Genomic DNA, 5,878 nt, shown 5'->3' with positions numbered 1-5,878 from the left:
AGCGATGTTCTTTTTTTTTTTTTTTTTTTGCGGTATGCGGGCCTCTCACTGTTGTGGCCTCTCCTGTTGCGGAGCACAGGCTCCGGACACGCAGGCTCAGCGGCCATGGCTCATGGGCCCAGCCGCTCCGCGGCATGTGGGATCTTCCCGGACCGGGGCACGAACCCGTGTCCCCTGCATCGGCAGGCGGACTCTCAACCACTGCCCCACCAGGGAAGCCCTCAAGCGATGTTTTTACTCCACTATTTCCTTCCAAATTCCATGGGTTTAATAAATGATATGAGATACAATTATAATACTCAACATTTGTATAACAATTTATAGTTCACAAAGCTCTTGACGTACCTAATCTAATTCGATTCTCACCACAAGATGGTGAAATATGCAGAATGAGTATTATTTTTTCCAATTTTCAGATGAACAAAGAGATTCAGAGAGAGTAAATGACCTGCTCAAGAAAATGTGGCAAGTAATCATCAGACGTGAACCATGACCCAGGTTTCCTACTCTTGAGTCAATATATCTTCAAGTACACTAGTATTAAATTCAAGATAAAAATGATAGTAATGAAAAAGAAAAGTGGGCAAAACACATGAAAAGGCATTTCATTCGGCTGCAAATCATAAAAGACTCAAACCTCATTCGTGATCATGGAAATGCAAAACAGACAACAAAGAGATGAAAACACTAAATGTTGGAGAAAATGGACCAAACAATTCTTCATCCATGGCTGATGGGAAAGTAAATTTATACAACGCTCTTTGAAAACAGTTTGGCAGTGCCTTATAAGTTGACCATCATATTCCCTACAACCTAGCAACTCTTTTTCTAGGCATATCCAAGGTGAACTTTTGTACATGTGCACATAGAGAGATTCACAAGCATGTCTAAGCAATGTAGTTTTTAATAGCAAAAACTGGAGGAAAAAAACCCCTCAAATGTCCATCATCAAGAAATGGGTAAATAAATTGTAATATAGCCATGATATGGAATAACAAATTATAGTTATATGATGTTATATGAATGAATTTTAGCAATGCAGTTTTCAGTGAAAATAAGAAGTCTTGGAAGATTTCAACCATAATAATAGCCATTTTATAAAGTTTAAAATAAACCCAGACTACGCAATCTTTTTGAATGACAGTAAGGAATTTAATCATTAACTGAGAAATGCATAAATTGACATCTGAGGGAGAGTTCCTGGCTGATGAGCTGTTTGTTCTGCTGGAACCCTGGCAGCTACTCACTCTACCAATCTGCCTCTTCTGTCTTTGTCTGGGTCTACCTCTAAACTGGCCCCCAACTTAAGCCAAATCTGGGGATATTCCTGACATACAAAAGAACTGGCAGCAAGACCAGCAGTCTGGTTTTTATTTTGGTTCTGTAGCTTCGTTTAATGAGCATATCTTGGAACCTAGTTCTCAGTCGATCAGATGGTAATAGTTATGATCCAAAAATATGCATAACACATTGTGTCAGGTACTATGGGGAACCTCAGAAAAGCACCCATCATTCACATACTTATCCATCCATCCATTTATTCATTTAATATTGACTGCTTATGTGCTATGACCAGGCAGTGGAATCTAAGTTGAACAAGATAATGTTGCTACTGTTAAGACACTCACACAGTCCAATGAAGGAGAGAGACATATTAACAGATCAGTAAAAGAAGATGTGGTAAGTCCAACACTGGAGTCATAGGCAGGGGTCAGGAAAGCATGCCCAGAAGAACATCTGAAATGCATCTTTTAGAACAAGTGGAGTCAGCAGAGGGAAGAAAAAGAGAGGTGGGGCAGAGGGCACATGAACAAACGCCCAGATCTGAGATACAGCATGGTGTGCCTTAGCTGTGTCTCTGCATCGTCAGGATCGATACCTCTGAAACCTTGAATCCCATCTTTCACTGGCTTCCACTGCAGGCTCCAAGCAAGAACCACAGACACAGAGCACAGACGGGGCAAGCGCACTTTATCAGTAGCGGAGGCTACTCTGTTATTTGAAGGTGATGAACTCTGCAGGACTATGAGTTTGCAGCCCTGCTTTACGTGGAGGGAAGAGAAGGAAGGATCTGGCTCCTTGTACTCCACCAGCCCCAGAGTGAGCGGGTGCCTCAAGAATGTCAACAACCGTCCAAAGGAAGAGTCAAAGCTAAGAGGGAGACCCAGAAAGACCCTTCAGGCGGAAGCACAAAGGTTTAATATCTGACATTTTTGAGCCTCTCCTGGAAAGTTTCAGCCTCCAACCCAGCACCACCGTTGTTTACCCCGGACCCTTCTCAGCATTCCTTTCTCTTTCCTGGCGTGGTGAGGTTGCAGATGACCATCAGGGTTCCCATACTCAGCAATTTCAAGCCAGCCTGATTTGTCCATCTCTCCCTCCCTTAGGATGAGTCCTTTCCCAAGAGAAGTTGTAATCCCTTGTGTAAACAGGTTTCCTAGGCAGACCCGCCTTTCCAGTCTGACGAATGCAAACAAGACGTGTCTAACTCCAAGCAGGGGCTCATACTAAAGTCCTCGCTTACACTAGCTTTGGTGATAAGGTGGCTGCAGATGCTTCCAAACTAGAGATCAAGAGGAGAAGCGGATCTGGAGATGAGACTGAGGATTCGGTGTTAGAAATGTCAATTTTTGAGGCACTTTATAGAATGCAAAGGAAAGATGACCAACGGACGTTTTGGATATTTAAGCCTGAAATTCAAAAGAAATGTCAGGGCGGAAGATATAATTTGGGAATCCTCAGCTTACATGGGTAACTAAGATATAAAGTGGATGCAATTCCTCAGAGAGAGTATGTAGAATGAGAAGAGATGGAGACCAGCAAGAAACCCTGGGGAATAGCGACACGCAGGGATGTTCACAGAAAGGATGTCTGTGAAGGAAGCAAAAAGGATGGTCAGAAAGGAGAGCCAGGAGGGTGCCCAGTCACTGAAGCCCATGAGTGGACCCTTCAGTGAATCCTGGGAAAGAACTCGTCAGTTTATTCATTCAACAAATACTTATTGAGCACAGACTCCGTACCAGGCACCGTTCCAGATGCTCTGGATACAGTAGAGAACAAAACAACAAAAATCCCTGCCCAGATGAGATTTACGCTCTGATGTCAGTGCAGCAAAGAGGTCCAGATAGATAAAGGATAGAGTCCATTGGATTGAAAATTAGATTGGCTTTGGTAAACAATGAGAGCCTTCCAATAGCAATAAGCTCAGAAGACAGATTGCAACGCCCTGAGAGCAAACCTAAGGTGAAGGAGTAGAGATAGTGGGTGTAAACTATTCTTTTGAGAAGTTGTATAAAAAGGAAGGAGCCATGGGGCACTTGATAGAGGTAGCACAAGTTCAAGTGAATGTTTTCCTTTGCCTGATAGATCCTTGCATGCATTCTTGCAAGTATTTGTAGGCTAGCCACCTGGGAAAAGGAGCCTGGAAATGTAAGGAAGTTGAAGATTTGAAGAGATGATAGGTGATGGAGCCCAGTTCTGAAGCAGGCAGGAGGGGAGACTCCTGTAGTCACTGCAGAGAGTCTTGCAAATTAAGGACAGCTTGGGTATGCATTTAGGAGCGAGCTTTTCTTTCACTATCCTTTTTTTTAGTGACCACTAAAATAGCATCCAAATTCAAAAGCGGCATAGGGTAGCATATATGTCTCACGGAGAGTGTTATATAACAGGGAGCAAGAGATGCCTATTCTTTCCTCCTCCTGCACCCCTTTTGCACTCTCACTCTGGTCTTCTCCCATCCCCCAAAATGTACTCATACGTGACTACATATAGGTACAAACAGGACCCAGATTGGCCTTCCTAGCCCGTTCAGAGTCCTGCTGCCACAGCTGTCCACCTAATCAGGTCCTTATCTAGGAGCACTAAAGTGCAAAATTTGCCAGGCAGCAGCGCTGCTTGGGGCTCTGCAGGGTCCCGGTGTGTGGCTGCGGGGACCAGGCAGCACCTGGCCGCCACCGAGAGCAGAAAGAGAGGCATCTTTCTGGGTTCCCCAGCTGGCAGTGTGGAGCACTGGCCTGGGTTGCTCACGGACAGACACAGGACCATCCCCAGCCCCTAGGATCCTTCCCGAAAGCAGAGCTTTCAGGCTGAGTGGGCAGATTTAGAAAGAACAGAGAGAAGGCTGCACATTGATCCTTCACCCCAGCTCCTCTACCAGCTCCCCCTCACAGCCCCACTGCATCGAAGACAGGAGTGATTTTAAAGAACCACTCTGATGTGAGTTCATCCTGAGGGCAGACCCAGCAGGGGGGCCATCCCGAGGTCCTCTCTGCTTTGGCTCAAGGGACAGTGACGGTGCGGAGGACGCTGCCTCGCCTGGCTTCCGTGGGAGCAACTAACCATTGACCCAGGTGATTTCAGTGCATCAGACATGCTTCTTGAGTTCTCCAGGACACATCTAAGCACTTCTTTCCTTCCTGATACAGTAATCAAAACAAACCCCGTCTCCCCGGACTGGTGATGGCAGCCTCCTGCCACACACCTGAGGTCACAGGCTGAGTCCTAAAACTATCACAGTCTAAAAGAACATAACAGAAAATCTTTAAAGGGCAAATAAAAGAAAAAAAACTAGAGGTGTGTGTATGTACATATCTGCATACATCAGTATTATATATCCATATACACATCAATGTATGTGTTTATATATGTGTGTATACCAGTATAAGCAGACAGCTATATACAATATATGTATATGTTTAAACACACACATACACACCCTAAATAATAAATGTGCACTAAGAAATTCAGAAAATTATTTCATTCAAGTGCTGACCTACATAAAATAGAATAGAAAATGGGAGTTTTGGCTTTAAAAAAAATTACTTCTAACATAGTTTATGATTACAAAACAACCAGACGGAAAGCAGTCTGGGGAAAAAAATCTGTTTCATCACCGGAGTGAACAAACACAATTAAAATGCTAAAAACATGAAGCCTTATGAAAGTGAACAGAACAAGGACTTTTCTTTTTAATGGTGATTGGATGAAAGACAGCCACCTAAATTCCAGGAATCTCTTGAGACTCAGTATCCCCTCAGCATCAGCTGCAGGCAAAAGAAAAAGGCTGGCTAATTTGAAATCAATCATTAATATTCATTTTTTATCTTGCTACAGCTGGAGCGACTGTTGTCTGTCATCTTTACTTTCCACATGGCAAGCATTTCCTTTGAAGAAAGCAGGATTGGCAAGCTTCCCTCACTCACTTCCTCATTCATTCATTCATTCATTTTCCTCTTAAAAGAGAAAAAAAAAAATCCCTAGAGTTCTCTTCAAGGGACTTTTGAGTAACCTAAGCTGAAACAATTGAAATCCATTTGTTGTTACTGTACAATATTTTTTCTTTTTTCAGCCATGTGGGTATTCTCAGCAAAGGAGCCCTTTTTATTGATTATACTGCGAGTAATGGAGTTTTTAAAAAGTAAAACCATAGAATAATTTTTGCCATCAAGTTCAATGAAAAAGATATCTAGAATTAATACAGACAGGAAAAAAATTGAGCAAAATGTAGTCACTTTCTTTTAAGATGCGGTAGTCGATGGAAAGTCAATTTCCATGTTGTTCCCTTTGTTTATCACAACAAGATGTGGAAACCTACCCAGCCATCCATGTTCCTGCTCTAAGAATGCAGAGACAAGGTGACAGCATGTAAAAGTAAAGTACTAAGAGCATTTTAAAGCTGAGGGCAAACCACGTTTACTAACTCTAGGTGTTTTTCTCCTTACAGCTACCAACTTCCACTTATAATAGATGAACATTTTTCTTTCATTTTTTTAACCAAGTCATATTTTTTATTATCAAGTTCACCTTTAATATACATTTTCTATTTGAAAATGGAAAAAATATCCATTATCCTGCCACATTTATATAACCATATTAAGCA

This window comes from Lagenorhynchus albirostris, chromosome 12, assembly GCF_949774975.1.
Source record: "Lagenorhynchus albirostris chromosome 12, mLagAlb1.1, whole genome shotgun sequence".
In the NCBI taxonomy this organism is placed as follows: domain Eukaryota; kingdom Metazoa; phylum Chordata; class Mammalia; order Artiodactyla; family Delphinidae; genus Lagenorhynchus; species Lagenorhynchus albirostris.
The sequence above is the reverse complement of the archived record's forward strand: the minus strand, read 5'-3'. Positions refer to the sequence as shown.